This window comes from Anolis carolinensis, chromosome 4 (assembly GCF_035594765.1).
Source record: "Anolis carolinensis isolate JA03-04 chromosome 4, rAnoCar3.1.pri, whole genome shotgun sequence".
In the NCBI taxonomy this organism is placed as follows: Eukaryota; Metazoa; Chordata; class Lepidosauria; order Squamata; family Dactyloidae; genus Anolis; species Anolis carolinensis.
In genome coordinates, this window is record NC_085844.1 from 186969632 (window position 1) to 186989128 (window position 19497).

The following is a 19497-nucleotide window of genomic DNA, read 5'->3' on the forward strand; positions in this document are numbered from 1 at the left end:
ATTTTCGCTTATCCAATGTTCTGCCATCCCGTTTATGTTGGATAAGTGAGACTCTACAAAGATGCAAAGATTCTGTGTACCTCCCTGAAAATAATTGCAGAAGTTTAAAAAGTCTAAAAACACTACTTTCTCAATTTCAAGAACTCTGTGAAACACCACTTTCAGTATATTTACTTTATTTTGTATCGCCTCACAGAAACATGCAAAATACTTCACTAATGTCTGGAATTTTTTCATGCTGAATCTTGAAAAATGTAGAACTTATTGAACATTTAGGTCTCTCTATCATCATCATCTGGTGTTAGGGAAGATGTTGCGATGCTTAGCCTCCTCTTTCTGTGCCTTTAAAGATAAGCAATCTACATATGTTAAACTTGACATAAGTATATGAAAGATTATGCTACCAACTTCAGTTAGTCTAAAGGGTGCTGCACTATCCCTTTGAATAGTGATCCAGACTGACACAGCTATGTCTCAGAATTCAACTTCATCCTAGTCATGATAAACTGCAGATACAGAGATGACTGTGGATTAAGGATTAAATAAAAAGTTTAAAGATAGTTACATAGTGAATCAACATTCACTAGCAGACTATATTAAATATTCCTATATTAAAAACATAGCTGCATTTATTAAACTCAACTGCTATGCTCACGTTATGTGTGGCAGTTTCTTTTTCCTCTGGTGGCAAATAGTATGACCTATCAAAGTCAGAAAGAAACATAGACATATGAAGTAAACATTTCATTTGCTTCAGTCTCTTTATGTCATAAGAAAAAAATGAAGCTTTCGTCCCAGAAGTTTATGATCTTCATTTTCACGGGAAGTATGGAAAATAAAATCAAGAGTTCTTTAGTTCAGGAAACCCTTGTTTTCGTGCATTCAATTTTCCTCATACCTAATACTACAATAATTGAAAGTTGCCCTAGAGCAAGATCAGAACAAGGAAACAAAATTCAACAAATAAATAATCCACAGAAGCATAGAAAAACATTAAAACAAAGAAAAAGCCATTAAAGACGGTTAAATGTTTGGGTTGAAGACCAAGTATTTATTGCAGTCTCCATCCAAATACAAACAAATATGCAAAATGAAGTAATGCATGTATTTCCTTAAAGTACAATTTATCAAAAATGCATTATTACAAATGAACCACCAAAGAGGAATGCCCAAACCAATTCATACACATAGAGGTGATTTAAAGTAACTAATAATGCAAGCAAATTATGTAAAAAGAAACTACATTTTGTTTCTAGGTCAAAGCAGGAAAGCAGTTAATTAATGCTAATAACCACAATTGTTATTATTCAGCATTTAAATGCTGTTTCTGTTAAACTGAAAAAAATTACTCAACTACATATATTTACAAGTTCATGTGTTTACAGTTCTAGGGCTCTAAATTTCACATATCACTCTGTTTGAACTGCTTGCATTTCACTCAGCTTAGTCAATAAAGAAGTCAAGTATTTCTTGTTTAGCTGTAGACCAACTCAGCTTGGCAACCTGACTGGAGTTCCCAATTATTCTCCTCCTCTCAATGGTAAAAACCATAGTACTACCCTGTTTCCCTGAAAATAAGACATACCCATAAAATAAGCCGTAGCAGGCTATTCAGCATACTGGCGTGGAGCGGCAAAGAAGATGGGCAGGCTTTCTCATCTGCCCCATCATGACAGCTACTATCTCAGAGGTGACCGGAGAGGTGCGGGCAGCCCCACCAACAAAGGATAAAATCACTTGACAGTGTTGTTGCCAATGCACTCCGAGTAGGTTACATGGATAAGAAAGAGCTGCTCATTTAATGAGAGCTCTATTGCTCGATATAAAAGATTGGGGCCAATGGATTACAGGAAATGGAGTTGCAAGAAATTCAGGATGAAATTCCAGGTTTAGAGAGTTATGATGATGTTCCAGCAGAAGATGACAACTATATTTGAATAAATGCAGATAGTTGTACCGTACTTAAAAATAACACTTCCGCTGAAAATAAGCCATAGTGTGTCTTCTTGAGGAAAATTTAATATAAGACAGTGCGTTATTTTCAGGGAAACACGGTATTTTAACATGTTTATGTGCTATGAGTAGTTTCTAATGCTCATATTGAACAGTAAAATATGGTAGAATCTCACTTATCCAACATTCGCTTATCCAACGTTCTGGATTATCCAACGCAATCTGCCTTTTAGTAGTCAATGTTTTTGTGGTCAATCTTTTCAATACATTGTGATGTTTTGGTGCTAAATTCATAAATACAGTAATTACTACATAACATTTCTGTGTATTGAACTGCTTTTTCTGTCAAATTTATTGTGTAACATGATGTTTTGGTGGTTAATTTGTAAAATCATAATGCAATTTGATGTTTAATAGATTTTTCCTTAATCCATCCTTATTATCCAACATATTTGCTTATCCAACGTTCAGCCGGCCTGTTTATGTTGGATAAGTGAGACTCTACTGTATCACTTTTCAGTTTCAAGGGATAGCTGTTTCCAGAAAGTGTTGGAGGTTTCTCCTTTGGTCTGTAGCAAATATAGCAAGGTGTTCTGCAGATCTTCATAGCTGTTCCATATACACTTATCATGTAACATGAAACTTCTGAGTGAGGCATCATCAACAGGCATATGACACACAAATTTACAGATGGGCTCTGGATATGCAATTTCCACCAACCACAGATCTGTGGACTTTGGATTTGCACCAACCACAGATCGTCATCCCCGGTACATAAAATGGAAGTGAAGTGAAATGAGCGCATACGTACGGAAGCATCTGTGCACACATCACCACCATTAAATAATATGGGATGCGATCTTTTGCTTTTTTTTTTTCCGGCACTCACAGGGATTCTGGAACAAACTCCCCATGGATCTGGAGGGCTCACTGTACTTTTTCTCACACATTCAGGGTTGATATCAGGAACAAATAAAGAGCAAACTACAGTTCAACATACCCTGAAGTACTGGTAGGTGCAGTCTAGACCTGACATGATCGAGGGGTTCTGTGAAGCTGCTTATATTAGCAGTTACACAAATTGTAGACTCTTCCAGTGTGATATTCCTAGCACTATGTCCCGCTACAGCAACCTGCCTCTATATTAATATATGCCATGGAAACTCTTCTCTTGAGCCCCACCATCATGTGAATCTGCTTTATCACATATCATCCCAGAGAAGTTCAACTGTCACTTATTGTTATTTTCTTAATGCCACATGAACACCTTTTTACCTTTCCAACCGTTTTAGATCTATTACTTTAATTCAGACTGATCAATTTTACATAGGTATTGACTTAGAAACTGATACCTGACCTAGAGTGTCCACTTAAGTTTGCAGTCTAAGCACCACATTAAAGCTATACCTTTCCCTCCTAGAGAATGAATGAAAACAAACACAGACCCTCCATAACCCTTCTAAATGGGTGGAATTATAAACAAGATATTGTTTCTGACTTAAGAGGACCGTAAGTCATGGGATTTTCTTGCTAAAATTTGTTCAAAGTGTTTGCTTTTGCTTTCCCCTCAATCTAAGAGAGTATGACTTGTCCAAGGTCACCCCATCAGGTTTCTGTGACCGAGTCTGAATTCCCTGTGCCATAGTCAAATATTCAAACCACTGCACAACAGACCAATGTCAATTTTCCAAATCTCTCTAAATTCCTTCAGCCATTCTCACCTACATGCATCTGAGTGTGAAATGTTGCTGACCTATGTGTCAGAGTAAACACAAAAGTTGACAATAAAGGGAGTGGATTTACGGAATAAATGAAGACATACTTAATGCCTCTTGCATAGAGTGACTGGACAGTCAGTGGGTAAAGAAGTAAAAGAAGGTTCCCTTCCAGCCAAACATTTTTATGCCACACTCATACAAAGAAGATCCTAGGCTAAAATTTCACACGTTGTCAGCCTGTTAAGGAAAGTGCTGAAGATGGGTGTTTTCCTCTGTTCTTTACAGTTAGATGAAAATAATGGATTCCCTTCCAACAGAGAGTCAGCAAATTTGATGGACTCAGCAAATGGTCATACCTATAATCCTGCTGGGTAAGATGTTAGCAATCATAAGACATAATGCCTCTCTTCATCCACAACCAACAAAAGCTGACATGCTATCTGGAGATTTATTTATTTATTTGTTTGTTTGTTCGCTGCATTTATATCCCGACCTTCTCACCCCAAAGGGGACTCAGGGCGGCTTACAAGCCATATATACATACAAAATACTGTATTATATTATTCGTATAGCACAATATAAGCATTATATATTACTATATTGTACTATAACATAAATTTTAATATTATTAGTAATATTACATATAATATAAATATACCATTATAAGTGTTTTATTATTATATTGTATATCATTATAATATTATTAATATATGCATATACAATATATTATATTATTAGTTGATGATGGGAGATGTATTCTAATATTGGAGGGCACCTGGTTGGGAAAAGCAGTCACATATAAATCTCCATTGGCAGCCACACCTACCTTTTTAAAACAACTTTTTAAAAGCGAGAAAGTCATTTTAATCTGCTTCAGAGAAGGGAAAGGGGGGAGCCTTCTGGTGCCTTTAAAACCTATTAGATTTATTTTAGTGTAAGCTGTCATAGATTACAATCCACTACTTTAGATGCATCAGTGAATCTGAGGAATCAGATTGTCATCCATGAAAGCTCATTTATAAGTACCACAAGATTCCTTTCTCCCCTACTCTTTTAAAACAACCGTTTCTTGTCTATATTGGTAGGAGAGACTTTTGCCTATTCATAGAGGATCAGCCACTGCCAAAGTCAGGCTCATATTTCTATTTTTTTCCTCTGGAGTACAATGTGAGAGGATAATAAGCTAGACATAAAGCCTCTCCTACTGGCCAATAGTTCTGATCTCTGCCAGAAAGGAGAGACTTATTTTTTTTCTCAGTTGCCTACTTTGCAAGAAAAAGTATTCCCGTCCATTCAGTTACACCCTCACAATGAAAACAACGTGAAAACCAAGACTAAATTATTATTTCTCTGTGTAGACTTCCTGTCAACAGCAAAATCCTACCTAAACTTGATCCCCCCCCCCAATTTCAGAGAAACAAATGGTCTCAGGCATTAACCAGTTCAAAGCTTTCACTGACAAACTCAATATTTTAGGATAGGCAAAGATTCTACCTCATCTCTCCTTTCTATAATATATATCTGTATATTATACAGAATAGTAGCTTAATTCATTTTACCAACATTGACTAGAAGCAAAGTAACAGAAGATAGCTAGCCTCTTGACGAAAAATTCAAAGGACTGTGAAAGCACAAATCAATCATATCACCTAGATGTCAATGGATGTCTGTTTTCTCCTCTGGTCTGCTCAAGTTATGAATTGGATATATTTATTGTGCTTCTCTTTGCGGAACCAAAGTGGGCTTTTTTACTTAATTCATGTTTCACTCATGTATAAGGATTAAATCTTGCACTTAGACCATCATGTACAAACATTCTGTTATTGTTGCTTATGAAGATGCTTCCTTCTAAACTGATAAGAAAAGGCACAACACCTTGTAATTTATATCTCTGCCAGCCAAATTTGAGGCCCATTCTATATTACCTTTAGAATAAGAGTGGGGCTACTTCTCCTTCTCCAAATCTGGGGTGCACAATAACTGCGCTCTCTCTCCCTTCTCCCCCCCCCCCCCCTCTCTCTATATATATGCAATTTTATTCATCTTCCTGCATAATAAGGGTGGATCTCTCACTCGTGGTTTCCAGCAATTGTAGAAAAAAAGTCAAGTTTTCCTCATGATGCCTTTACAATCCTGGGACTGGCTAAAAGTACCACATAACTCCCTTCTTACAACGGCTTCATTGGCTACTAGCCAATTTCTAGACGGAATTCAAAGAATTGGTTATGACCTATATAAAGCCCAACACAGTTCTGTCAGGCTATCTGAAAGACTGTATTTCCCAGTGTGAGCCTGCCTGAATTTTAAGCTTCTCGGAGGAAGTGTAGTGAGTTTGGCCTTTGCCACATGACAAATGAGGTTTATATTTCTTGCTAAATTCATGACCAAACTTGAATATATGTCCACTAGCACAAAAAAGGTTATTTTACATTTAGTAGCTTTAGTAGGTACTTTGCTTCAGCTTGGTGGTTCATCCATGGGAATGAGTAGAGTGAACTTTCCTCTATTAGTAACCTCCTTGCACAGTTCTCACAGCATTTGGGGTGGGAGACAAACCATGCCTGGACACTTTTGTTTGCCTCTGCACTATATGAAACATGGGAATCATCTTCCATTAGCCTTGCCCTAATGAGGGGAGCACTACAGCTCGGGGGGCAGGGGGAGACAGGGGACTTTTTCCAATAAGGAATGGATTGCCATGGACCAGTGTGCATACAATTAGTTGTTAGGTTTGCAGTGCTACCACTGGCTATTAAGGGTACTGGACTGCATCTCTGCTATAAACGATCTGCTGCATCATTTACCACCAATAAAGCTTTTAACTGTAGTGAATGCCATTGCTCACTACCAAATATTTCTGTGGATGCTTGGAACAGCTACTAGTTCCAGCTCAGACTATGAAGGATTTCTTTTAGCCTAACACAGGCACCTGCCTATTTTGTGAGGACATAAGAGGTGTTCTCAGTGACTCTTTCCAGCATGGGCAATGGGCTTCTATGGGAAGCTAGTTTGGCACCACTTGTACTTTTATTCTTATTGTGTTTACAATGCTTTCAACATGTTTCCAATTATTGGTGTTCTTAACATGACAGCTTACTATTTTTTTAAAAAAAAAAACTTTAATAAATGTGTAGTTGTATTCTATTATGTAAGCTGTGTTGTGTCCTATACTGGGAGAAAACAGGATATACATTTAATAAATAAGCTCATGGAGTGCATGTGAGAGACCCAGACTTCCCACCCTCCAAGTCACACTGCATGTACATTGCAAATATCTCTGGAAGGCTAAGGGAAAGAGATATGGTTTTCGTGGGAAACTACTGAATAGTCTGGAGAATGCTCTTCTTTCACATGTATTCTCTTGTTTTTTACCCTCACTATACTGCATCTAATCTTCAAACCCAGCTCCTTGAAAACTTGACTTTTCTACTCATTCCCTTTCCCTCTCAACTTGTTACTGACAATGCACATCAGTGCATCCTCCGCTGGGCCCTTTTCGGATTTGTAGATATTGACGGAGCTCTCCTGCACTAGCGCTCACAGCAAAGGGGTGTGATTTGCTTGAACAGGAAATGGTAAAGGCCTCTATGAGATGTACCTGCAAGCACAAAGGTACGAACACAAAGCTGGCATGTAGGTGAAAGCTTCTAAGTCTCTCCCCCTTCCCCCCCCCCCCCCCCCAACAACAACTCTCTTTCAAGGGAAGGACCAAAGGAATTGCACTTTATTGCAACCGCAAAAGAAAAATGAAATAAATCCAAGTCTTCAACTCTATTTTTGTGCTCGCTCAAGCTCGACATGCAAGATCTTTATTAGGAGCACAAACTTTGTCTTAATTGACCTGGCAAGGAAAGAGGGGCTACTAACAACCAGAATAATGCCTGATGTTCCAAACCAAAATGAGTGGATGAGGGTTTAGCAGAGCTACACTGATGCAGGCACAGTTAACTTACTGCTGTGCAATTGTAATTATGACTAAATAACCCCTGTGGTGTTTGATTATGCAGGTGTTATTTGATCATCGTAAAATGCCTAAACTGAGTAAGACCACTCAAAGAAATAATCCATGTAACAAGTCAGACCCTGCAAGATACCTTACAAAAGCCATTCACTACAAATCTCTTAAACCTTATAAAGGATCAATATTACCATTTTTACTTATCCTGAAATGCATACACACACACCTGTCACCACTACCTCTTCCATTAGCTCTACAGAAGGCTTAGTTACCAAACCTGCCAATTCTTAATATTTTATTTTGACAGTCAGTATTCTACAATAGATGGTGTTGTATTTTGACCCCCAAATTCACTAGTCAAGCTTAAACCAATAACAGTTCCTTAACTATCCCATTTCACAGGATTGTTTTAAGGACTTTTTAAGAGGGTCAAAGTTTACACACATCACCCAGAGTTCCTTGGAAAATAACTGGAAAAATACTTCAATAGTTTGTACTGACAAAAATGCATAATGAAACCAACATACACAAACTCATGCCATTTTGCCTACATTTTGCCAACATTTAAATTTTTTGAAATATATTGTCCCTGGTAGATATCTGCATTTCAAACAGGCTGCCAAATCTGGTTGATTATTCAGCCTGGTAATAGAACTAGGTGAATACTGTGATTGATCACCATTGTTGTTGTTAACTATTGTCAAGTTGAGACCTCCAGGTCACCCTATCTCCAACTCCTCTGCTCAGGTCTTGCAGATTCAAGGGCATGGCTTCCTTAATTGAATCTATTTATGTGAAATGTGGACTTCCTCTTTTCCTGCTGCCTTCTATCTTCCCATACATATAATCTTTTGTAAAGAGTTCTGTCTTCTCGTGATATGGCCAAAGTACGACAATCTCAGTTTAATCATACTGGCTTTTAGGGATAGTTCAGGCATTATTTGCTGTACCTAGTTAAGATCACCATAATTCACTCTATTTTCAATTATCATAAACAGAGCTGTGACTCCTAAAAACCAATAACTTTGGGATCTGTTTTCAATAGTCTATCTGTGAACAGCAAGGTTTATGTAATCCAACCAGCACTACTCATGCAGAAGGAAGAGAAATCAGCAAGCCTGAGGAAACCTCAAATAACAACTCTGTGAAGACTGAGCATGATGAATAACATGGGATTCCGACCAACTGTTGAGGGAATGAGAACTGGTGTGCTGGTACAATGGACAAGTATATGGATGGATGAGTAGAACATTGAAAAAGGGTCAATCTTTGGTATAACATTTTGTTGCTAGTCTTACTGGTAATACGTATTAATAAACACAAAGAAAATCAACAAACAACCATACCTTTTATGTAAACTACAATTACAGTGCTTTCCTTGCAGCCTTGTCATTCAATTAATACAACTTCAGACTTTTATCCACAAAGAAAATATTCAAAATAGCACTAACATTCTATGTAGAAATAATCAAGGGTTTGCTTTCTTTTAAAACTAGTAACAATGAAAAAAATGTTTTTGTAGAAATGAAAGTATTTCTAAAAGAAAATATTTGCATGGAGAAATGTGAATTGTTTAAAATAGTCAAACCTATTCAAAGCAAAGAAAAGCAAACAACAATGGACTCCAATAATGAATTCTGATATAGAAATACCCCTACACCCCTGAATTATAATTTTAGTGTACTGGAATGTGAAGTGCACTGTAAATTTAAACTGATCTATTTCTCAATCCTTTTCTTATAAAAGTGCCTCATGTACTGTTATTCGGGGAGGGTACTACTGGCCTCTGCCAGAAAATTTCAAGTATCTCATTAAACTATGAATTCCAAGATTCCACAGAAGAGAACCATGATAATTTAAGTGTTATTATACTGATGTAAGTATAAGGTGATGATACGCTAAGTTAAAATTTACCCTTAAAGCATTAAGTCCAGAAACAGATTAGGTCATAATCAAATAGATGTTATTCAACTTGATTTGTCTCACTCTTCCAACAATACCAGGTTTGGGAAAGGAGTTGGCAGCTCTTTCTAGACAGCTATGTGAATGGGGGCCCTATGAGCAGATCCATTGCATGTCCAACCATCACTGCGATGGGCTCACCAAATCCGAAATCAGATAATCAACTTCTTATGATGGGATGATTCCAGAAGACTTTAATAAGCAGAGACACCACAACATCTAGACATTTTCGGCAAAATGATTAGCAAACACTTGTGAATGCATATCACGAGTGAGCAATCCTGGTTTCCATGATAATTATAAAGAAATAATAATATGCAAACATAACTGAATTCACTCCAGTCATTATCCTTCAATTCCAATCCTATCACTACTGAATGTGTACTGGAAACATGAATCAGCAGAGTGGTGTATATAAAATGCAAAGAACATACATATTTATATGTACAAACATGACAATCACATATTCCCCAGGTTATTTTAGACACAATAATACCATATCATAATTAAACCAACAACAGACAACTATAGGTCTCAAATTTATTTTATTTTTTGCCAACAAATCCCCAGCAGCCCTAGCCTTTATAACCAATAATGAAGGGTCATGAGAGTTGTAGGCCAAAACTTCTGGATGGCAATGGTTCATGATTCAGATTGTTAAAACAATGGCATGCATGAGAATTATGAGAGGTTGTTTAAAGAGATATAGAGATTTATTTTATCTTAGTCTTCTGAAAAATTTGAAATATTTCCTGCTATTTATAGCCACTAGAACTAGAAAAAATTACAAATAAATTTAGTATTACTATATGTATGCCTCAAGGTCTATGTCTGTGTATCCTACAAGAGTAATACGTCTCACAAAATTTCTGCCTGAAATGTGCAACTATGCAATTTAGATACACACAATTTCAAGTTCAACTGTCAAACTATTGTTTTACTCCAGTGTGATCCTCTTATTCTGCACTGTAAAAAGACACTTAATATTTTTTGTGTTGGATTAGTATTATGCATCAGCATTTTGACCTGACATTTTAGATACATACGACGATGATGATGATGATGATTTCTATGTTGCATAATGGGAACTAAGCAGTTTTAACTTTTAGCCTCTTCTGAAAAGCACTTTAGAATCATTGTAAAATTAGAATGCAAAAGGCTTGCCCTTCATAATGTATTAATAAGTCCAAACAATGCTGCCTAGTAGTATTTAGCTGATCTAACAAATATTTGATGGGTTTGTAAGTTTACAATCTTATTATCATATAAAATACACTACTCAACCTTTTCATAATCACACAAGCCACGCAATACAAAAATGTCAAACACACACTGTGCAGATACAAATGTGTAAATCACACTCAACTGGAAGAGTTTACTAAGCTGTCTTGGTATTCCTATAACTTTTAGGACTGTCTGAGGAATCAATTTCTATTTGAATGGACACCTGAATACATTACCTCCACTGAAAAGGTACATCACCATATTTATGATTCATTGCAGGCCATGCAGTTAACAATATCATATTTCTTAAGGAAGCTGTTGCAAATATTTTTTAAAAAACATTTGCTGGCAGAAGTAACAATAATATTGAAATATATAAAGGGGCAGTGGATTGCTAAAAAAGGCCAATGGATGAGTCTTAGAACAAAATAGTCCTGACTTTTGACAAGATCCAATGTTGACTAAACCAAGGCTGTTACACTTTGGGCATATGAAGACAATATGCTTTATTGCAAAGGACAATAATGCTTGGTAAAGTGAAATGCATTAGGGAAAAGGGGAGATTATGCTACAAGTGGTTAGATTCAACTGATGAAGCCGTAGCCCTGTATTTGCAAGACTTGAGTAGAGCAGTTGATGACCAGGCTCTCAGAAGTCTCTTATATACAACAACAACAACAACAACAACAACAACAACAACAGGAGCCCCCGGTGGCCAAGGGGATAAAAGCCTCGTAACTTGAAGGTTGGGTTGCTGACCTGAAAGCTGCCAGGTTCAAATCCCACCCGGGGAGAGTGTGGATGAGCTCCCCTCTATCAGCTCCAGCTCCATGCGGGGACATGAGAGAAACCTCCCACAAGGATGATAAAACATCAAAACATCCGGGCGTCCCCTGGGCAATGTCCTTGCAGACGGCCAATTCTCTCACTCCAGAAGCAACTCCGGTTGCTCCTGACACGAAAAAACAAAACAAAAACAACAACAACAACAACGCAGTAGCAGCAGCAGCAACAACAGCAACATACTGGGGTACTATCTTACTATGCTTCCTTGACAGTGTAACACTGGCAAACTCCATCAGTAGCATTTGCAAGATTAAGTATACAGATTCCATAGAAAACACATGGAGCTATATTACAAGTAGATTTATAGAAGGTCATGAACACAAAAACTGTCAATTAATATTAAGCATGTCTCTCCTCTCACTCTAGCATTATAAGGACATTAAGACAAAAATTATTCCATAACACAAGCTAAGATCTTTCTCCTCTACACTCTCAGACAGTTGCCATTGTTAAAAAAACACAAAATTGGTCTGGTCTTCTCATTAGCTCTATCGCAAACAAGCTAAGATCAAAATAAGTCAAAACACTCTGTGAACCAAAGGCATCAATGCAGAAACATTCCTACTTTGTTTTCTAAACATTTTGACATTTTCTGTAAAAGCACAGAAGGAAAACTTTTATAGTTTTTGCCAAAAAGCCAACATTCAATCATAGGCAAACAATGCATAAAAAGCAAAAAGGGCAGATGGCAATATTTATAACCAAACTGATATGTGTGTGTGTGTGTGTGCATTAAGAGGTTGTTTTTGAAATAAGCTATGTTAACCCTTCACTAAGAATGCCTTTTTTTCCAGAAATGAAATGAATGCCACCAAACATCACCCCCATTTTTTGTTGCAGGCAGAATTATACAAGACTAACGAATTTATTATAGCTCGAGTTTTCATGAACTCAAAAGTAATAAACCAAGGATTAAAGTACACTGACAGCACTGTTGAGACAAGCATCAAGATAATGAGTGCTATCTACATGCTTTTTACGTGCAGTTTTTGAAATGAAGGTAGTCACCTCAGGTCATTTAGTGACATGAAGAAGCGGCCTACAGTGCTGGCAATCTCAAACTGTCATGTAACATTTTCTTTTGAAAGCTGAATAGAAGCAAATAAAAGGTTATTAACCATTGTTCCTCCCATAGTATTACAGAAATTAAACTGAATTGCACAGAAAAACACCTATGCTCCGGCATTCTATTTTACTGCTCAGTGAGCCTTCAGCAGGCAGACATTCCTGCTGGATTATGCTCTGTTTGATCATTTTTTCCATCCTGGAGTTAATTCAGACTTGTAATTAGACAATTATTTTCCACAGGTGGTGAGCAAACAAAAATCACCTCTAGGAAACCAGAAAAACATTTTATGCTCACAGAGAAAAGAAAAGCCTTCCCTGGGCAAAGTTACTGAAATACATGAGAGCTGAACTGCTCTTGTGTTTACTTCTCCTTCAGGTGTAGGGAACAACCACAGTCAGCACATTATATAGAAACAATATAGCCTAATACCAGCTCCTTGTCTTAGGATGTATCTACACCAGAGGTCCCCAAACTAAGGCCCAGGGGCCACATGCGGCCCATTGAAGCCATTTATCTGGCCCCCGCGGCAGCGGCTCCTTCCTCCTCGGTTGAGGAAGGCGCATGCAGCACAAGGGAGGAGGGAAAGATGCATGCCTTTCCCACCTCCTTCCTCGCTTGGTGCGCGCCTTCCAAAGCTTGGCTTGTTTATAATTGTATTTTAATTATTATTTAATTAATTATTAATTTTTAAGGGATGCTTTGCTAGTGCTTTTGGTGCACAAAGGCAGAAGAGGGTTGGACTAAATAGCCCAAGGGGTCTCTTTCAACCTTCTTTATTACTTTTATTATAATTATGATTATTATTAACATTGAGGCTGTATTTGTTCCTGTTTTGTTTTTTCATTTCAAAATAAGATATGTGCAGTATGCACAGGAATTTGTTCATAGTTTCTTTAAAAACTATGGTCTAAGGGACCGTGAACTGGCCCCCTTTTTAAAAAGTTTGGGGATCCCTGAACTACACTGTAGAATTAATGCAGTTTGACACCAATTTAGCTGCCATGGCTCAGTGCTATGAAATTGAAATCATAGGCGTTGCAGTTTTGCAAAGTCCTTAGTCTTCTCTGCCAGTGCTGATACCTCACCAAACTACAAATGCCAGGACTCCACAATAATGAGCCATGACAGTTAAAAGTGATATCAAACTGAATTAATTCTACAGTGTGGATGTACCTTTAGTTCCTTCCGCGCTTTCCAGAAGAATTATCAAACAAGATCAGTATGGTGGTGGAATAGTAAGAGCAGATGAGATCACATTCATGGACAGGGAGTTAGCAGCCATCCCTTGAACTTTTTAACTATAAGGTTGTATTCAGAGACTTCAAAACCCTGCACACATTAAGAATGGCTAATCTCTCAACCCTGAATAGAAGGCTAACATAATCATTCTGTATAATTCGGTTTTGTACTTGACAAGTGGCCATTTTGATAGTTATCACAAATGTATCTGATAAGATCCATGACACCTAAGACAAATACAGTTCTTCAACAGGCCCTGAAGCAATTCTCAAAAATCCTCAAAAATACATTTCTCAAGGTGGAAATTCTTTTCAAGTTTTTAATTTATGGTGGAATCCAAGGTTGCATTTGTAAAATGTAAAACTTTGTTGTTTGCTTTCAAGTTGTTTATGCCTCATGGCTACCTTAAAGGCCATATCATGAAGTTTTCTTGGCAAAATTTACATACAGGTTTGCCTTGGCCTTCCTCTGAGGCCGAGAGTGTGTGACTTGCTCAAGGTCACCCAGTGGGTTTTTATGACCAAGAAGGGACCCTGGCCTCTAGTCATAGTCCAACGCTCAAATCACTAAAACGTTTATGAAAACCCTGGAAATAACCATGGATTTCGCACATTCATTTCCTTCTTTTTGATTAATATTTCAGCCAGTTGCAGTGCACACATTTTTATGAATGTGATCCTGTATTTCACCTTTGGCACAGCCTTATGATAACAACAAGAGACTTTTTTTAAGGAAAGTGTAAGAGCCCTTCCACATAGCCATATAACCCAGAATATCAAGGCAGGAAATCCCACAATATCTGCTTTGAACTGGAATATATGGCAATGTGGACTCAGCCCAGTTCAAAGCAGATATTGTGGGATTTCCTGCCTTGATATTCTGGTTTATATGGCTGTGTGCAAGGGCACTAAGACTAAAAATGTGACTCTCAATCCTGATATTCAGAAGCAGTATTGGGATTACATGCAATCTGCCAGTCACTGCTTCGGTTAAAAAGGAACCAACAGGTTGAGTGGGAGCTGGCTGAGAAAGTGCCTACACTATTTGCATTTTAAAAGGGCCCTTTTCTTCTCCTTTAAAGCATTCCTGCCAGTCCAACAGGGGGCAAAAGTTTAAATCTTGCTCACAAGCATATTCAAGCAAAAGAAAAAGGAAAATTTACAGTGCCAGGGCTGTTCTCCAAGGAGGAACCTTCCACTGTTTCCATTCTATACAAAGGTGGTTGTGTCCCCAACACCTGACACACTCACAATGTAGGGAAACTTTGTTCAGTAATTAATCCTCACTGCCAACGACTATTTAACATGGCTGCCTCCTGTTTCTTTTTTGCCCGCAAACATTTTTTTCCCCAGGAATGGAAACCCGAATCTGAACAACAAAATAGGCAAATCCTAAGAAGTCATAAAGCTCCCCATAATTTTGGGGAGTGCAATTGAAGAAAAATGACAAAATGCAAACAACCAACTGTCGGAGCAAATAATAATAATAATAATGATTGTCTTTGTGATGTTTTTCCAATTCCACATTTTTCCCAACTTGAAAGCACACTTTGAAGCGAAAAAGGCACCTTTTCTAAATCAATCTGTGAGTCCAAAACCACAAACCAGTTCCAGCAAAGCCAAGAAGCTCATTGTTGTTCTCCTCTCCTCTCATTCCTTTCCATCAATCTGCAGTTGAAAAAGAACAAAGCGAGGGAAAGAGAAGGAGGGGAAGAAAAAAAAATAAAAGCCCCAAAACAGTCTTGGTTTGTCTTTTGAATTGAAAAAAAAAAGGTGGGGGGGGGGGGGGAGAGAAACTGGCACTGAGCAAAGCATCTGGTTTCAAGGGCTGTTCCTGGAGTCCTTTGCTTCTTTTTTCCAGACTGTAGGGTAAACCTGGGAGAAAATCCAAAGGTTTTTTTGTTTCTAAACATTGGTCTCTGGGTGGAGAAGCAGGCGAGGCCACATTCCTGGCCGAGAAAAGCCTGAGATTGTAGGCAGGCACCGCAGGTAAAGCCAGGCAGAGGGATCAGGGCTAAAAATACACAGCCAGCCTGGTTTTTCTTATCATGTTGTGTGTGCATTACGTCTTCCAGCGGGAAAGGTCAGCAGGCCACTTGCATTAATATGCAACAAAAAAAATGTTGTCTACCTTTCCAAGGTATTATGAAAACAAAACAAAACACTTGGACGCTTTCCTTCCTGATTCTCTACAAAGCTGGGTTGAGAGGTTTCCAGGCTGTATGGCCATGTTCCAGAAGTATTCTCTCCTGACGTTTTGCCCACACCTATGACAGGCATCCTCAGAGGTTTTGAGGTCTGTTGGAAACTAGCCAATTGGAGTTCATATATCTGTGGAATGTTCAGGGTGGGAGAAAGAACTCTTGTCTGTTTGAGGCAGGTGTGAATGTTGTAATTGGTCAGCTTGATTAGCACTGAACAGCCTTTCAGCTTCAAGGTTTAGCTGCTTCCTGCCTGGGGGAATCTGCAAAGCCTTGGCTGGGTGGGTTGCAAACTCCCCAAGGAAAAGAGAAAAGGGACAGATAGATCTCTCGGCCAGGCATTTTAAATGAGTATCTGCAACCAACGCCATAGTTTTTCTTTTAAGGGGGGGGGATAAATACAGGGGGGCTGCTGGTATGCCCTGCAAAGTGCAAATGGAGAGGGGGAAAGAAAGGCACATGCCCTTTCAATGCAACAGTTTCCAAAATGGTCCTCAAGTGGCCATATTAACTATAAACAGCACAAAAAAAGACAAGGCAGCTGTGAGTTTTCCGGGCTGTATGGCCCTATTCCAGAAGCATTCCCAACTGATGTTTTGTCCACATCTACGGCAGGCATCCTCAAAGGTTGTGAGGTATACTGGAAACTAAGCAAGGGAGGTTTATATATCTGTGGAAGGTCCAGGGAGAAAGAACTCTTGTCTGCTGGAGGCAAGGGTGAATGTTGCAATTGGCCAGCTTGATTAGCATTGCAAAGGCCTGCAGGCTCAAAGCCTGGTTGATTCCTGCCTAGGGGAATCCTTTGTTGGGAGGTGATAAGCTGGCCCTGATTTGTTTCCTGTTTGGAATTCCACTATTTTCAGAGTGTTGTTCTTTATTTACTGTCCTGATTTTAGAGTTCTTTTTAATACAGGTAGCCAGATTTTGTTCATTTTCGTGGTTTCCTCCTTCCTGCTAAAATTGTCCACATGCCTGTGGATTTTCAGTGTTTTCTCTGGTGTAGTCTGACATGTTGGTTGTTAAGAGTTGTCCAGCATTTCAGTGTCCTCAAATAATATTTTCATGGTTTCCTCCTTTCAAGGTGATTTAATTGTAACATTCACACTTGCCTCCAACAGACGAGTTATTTCTCCCACAACTGGACATTATATTCCACAAATATATCAACCCCACTTGCCTAGTTTCCAACAGACCTCACAAGTGGGTTATTGTGCATTTTCCGGGCTGTATGACCATGTTCCAGAAGCATTCCCTCCTGACGTTTCGCCCAGGCATCCGCAGACCTCACAACCTTTGCGGATGCCTGCCATAGATTGGGGGGGGGGGGAAACGTCAGGAGAGATTGCTTCTGGAACATAGCGATACAGCTTGGAAAACTCACAGCACACACAGCGATTCCCGCTAATGAAAGCCTTCGACAACACAAAGACAAGGTAGTTGAGGCAAGTAGGGAAAGGGGCTTCTGGAAACATGGCTATACAGCCCGGAAAACTCACAGCAACCCAGCGATTCGGGCTCATGAAAGCCTTCGACAACACAAAGACAAGGTATTAATGCTAATCAAGGTGATTAATTGCAACATTCACACTGGCCTCCAACAGAGAAGAGTTCTTTCTTCCACAGATATATTGGAAACTAAGCAAGGGGAGTTTATATACCTCACAACCTCTGAGGATGCCTGCCACAGATGCGGGCGAAACGTCAGGAGAGAATGCTTCTGGAACATGGCCACACAGCGCAGGAAACTCACAACAACCCTGTGATTCCGACAAAGACAAGTATTTGGGGCAAGTGGGGAAAGGAGAAGGGTGGGATAATGAAGGAAGAAATGGAGCAGGAATGGCGGCAGGTAGGTAGGTAAGAAGGAAGGAAGGGAGAGAGGAAGGGAAGCTTCGCCAACGATCACAACCGAAGGGATATAGACCGGGTGGCAGAAGTCAAGCCAAGAGGGATCTCCCAGGGTCAACTTCTTGTTGTATCCAAAGGGAAAGACGGCAAAACAGCAGGATTGCTGCCAGGCGCACTCAACAGGCGGCGGAATAAGAGAGAGAGAGAGAGAGAGAGAAAGGGAGACACAGAGAGAGAAGCAGCAGCAGCAGCCAGGGAAGAACTCACTCACCACGCGCGCCCGGGGCTCCGCCGCCCGCATGCTGCTTCCTTCCCCGGAGCTCCGGCTTACCGACCCACCAGCCGCCGGTGCCGGGCTCCGCCACGATGCCTCACTTCCACCCTCTCTTTCTCACTCTCTCTCTTTCCCGGAGCCCTTTCGCTCCAGACACGCAGGGACGCGAGAGAGGTGGAAGCGCCCGCCCGCGCGCGCGCGCACTCTCAATCTCCTTCTGTATGTGTGTGTGCGCGCGCGGCCACGCAATGCGCACGCCCGCCTTCTGACTAAAAGAAAGAGCCGCCTTTTGGAGCGGGGACGCGCCGCGCGCGCTCCCGAGGCCAAACACTCCCTCACTCAGCAAGCAAGCAAGCCAGCCAACCCAGCAGCCCGCCCGCAGAGCCCTCCTTTTCCTCCTCCCACCCGCGCTGCTTTGGGCTTTCTCTTTTGGCCCCCTTTGCTTGCTTCCTTTCCTTCCCCTTCTCTTTCTCTATCTCCGTCTCCTTTTTTTCCTCAATCTCTCTCTCTTTTGCCCGTCACCTTCTGCATTCCTCGGAGCGTATACCCCCGCGCGCACCATCACCACCAGCAGCTCCATTCATCGCTGCTTCTTTCTCTTTCTCTCCTTCTCCACATTGTGAGCGCGCAGCCAACCCACCCAAACACATTCACACACATACACAAGCGCCTGCTATCAAGGCAATGCTCCCAACACCACTTTGGAAGGGAAGGAAGGAAAAAAATGTAGACAATTTCAACAGAAAGGAGGGCACCATGAAAATGAACAAAATCTGGCTATCAGTACAGTAGAGTCTCACTTATCCAAGCTAAACGGGCCGGCAGAAGCTTGGATAAGCGAATATCTTTGATAATAAGGAGGGATTAAGGAAAAGCCTATTAAACGTCAAATTAGGTTATGATTTTACAAATTAAGCACCAAAACATCATGTTATACAACAAATTTGACAGAAAAAGTAGTTCAATACGCAGTAATGTTATGTTGTAATTACTGTATTTACGAATTTAGCACCAAAAGATCACGATATATTGAAAACATTGACTACAAAAATGGCTTGGATAATCCAAAAACTTGGATAAGCGAGACTCTACTGTATTAATAAACTCTAAAACCAGGACAGTAAATAAAGAACAACACTGCAAACAGAGGAATTCCAGACATGAATCAATCAGGGGCAGCTAACACCTTATTACTGTTGTATAAAC

At 39.6% G+C, this 19497-nt stretch overlaps 1 protein-coding gene across 17 annotated transcripts in view; it reads right to left on the bottom strand.

The window, feature by feature from the left end:
- The window catches only part of ptprf (protein tyrosine phosphatase receptor type F), a 654269-nt gene extending 635437 nt beyond the window's left edge, over positions 1-18832 (bottom strand). For 6 of the 17 annotated variants that reach the window (XM_062979678.1, XM_062979664.1, XM_062979669.1 and 3 more), the window contains exon 1: positions 18289-18574. The gene's annotated coding sequence lies outside the window, so the exon portion shown is untranslated. Of the gene's footprint in view, positions 1-18288; positions 18576-18813 lie in introns of those variants that run through there. The other 11 variants (XM_062979670.1, XM_062979668.1, XM_062979676.1 and 8 more) reach the window with 5 other exon arrangements.
- Positions 18833-19497: the final 665 nt, after the last annotated feature.